This window comes from Petaurus breviceps, unplaced genomic scaffold (assembly GCF_028583685.1).
Source record: "Petaurus breviceps papuanus isolate PSGF00001 unplaced genomic scaffold, PetGlider_PUasm1.0 99, whole genome shotgun sequence".
Classification (NCBI taxonomy): Eukaryota; Metazoa; Chordata; class Mammalia; order Diprotodontia; family Petauridae; genus Petaurus; species Petaurus breviceps.
Window position 1 is genome coordinate 1,127,538 of NW_027187465.1, and position 504 is coordinate 1,128,041.

Sequence of the window (504 nt, forward strand, 5' to 3'; positions counted from 1 at the left end):
AAGCCCTGGGAGCTCCGCAGACTCGGCGGTTGTCAGGCCCGGCCTCCTCTCATCCTTGCTCACTGTTCACACCCGTTCTCTGTGCCCCACTACCCACCACACATCTCCCATTCTTCCCACAGTGCTACTTCCCTTGGAGTAGCCGCTTCCAAGGCAGCAAACCTGAATCCGTCCCAAACCCTTTCCTTTCCCAGTCCTTCCATCCTGCTCTCCCTGAGGCCTGGTTGCCTCACGACAACTGTCCCAGCAGCACTTTGACTCATATTCCCCATGGCTCTGGTGCAGTGGCAGTGCCCCTTGCTTGGGACCACTTCAGACCCTCTCTCCCCTCCTCCTCTGCCACCTGCCAACCTCCAGAATAGTCCCCTTCTTTGCTCCATGAGTTCAGGCCACCACACTTTCTCTTCTCCCCAGCTCCTGCCCTCGGCCTAGACGACACACAAAAGGGAGGGAATGGGGAGGTTAGGGCCATTCCCATGCCTTGGCTTTTCTTCAGCCTCTCTT

General features: G+C 57.9%; 1 protein-coding gene across 2 annotated transcripts in view; it reads left to right on the forward strand.

The window, feature by feature from the left end:
• MORC2 (MORC family CW-type zinc finger 2) overlaps positions 1–504 on the forward strand; it is a 49,262-nt gene that overhangs the window by 44,078 nt on the left and 4,680 nt on the right. The window lies entirely within an intron of this gene.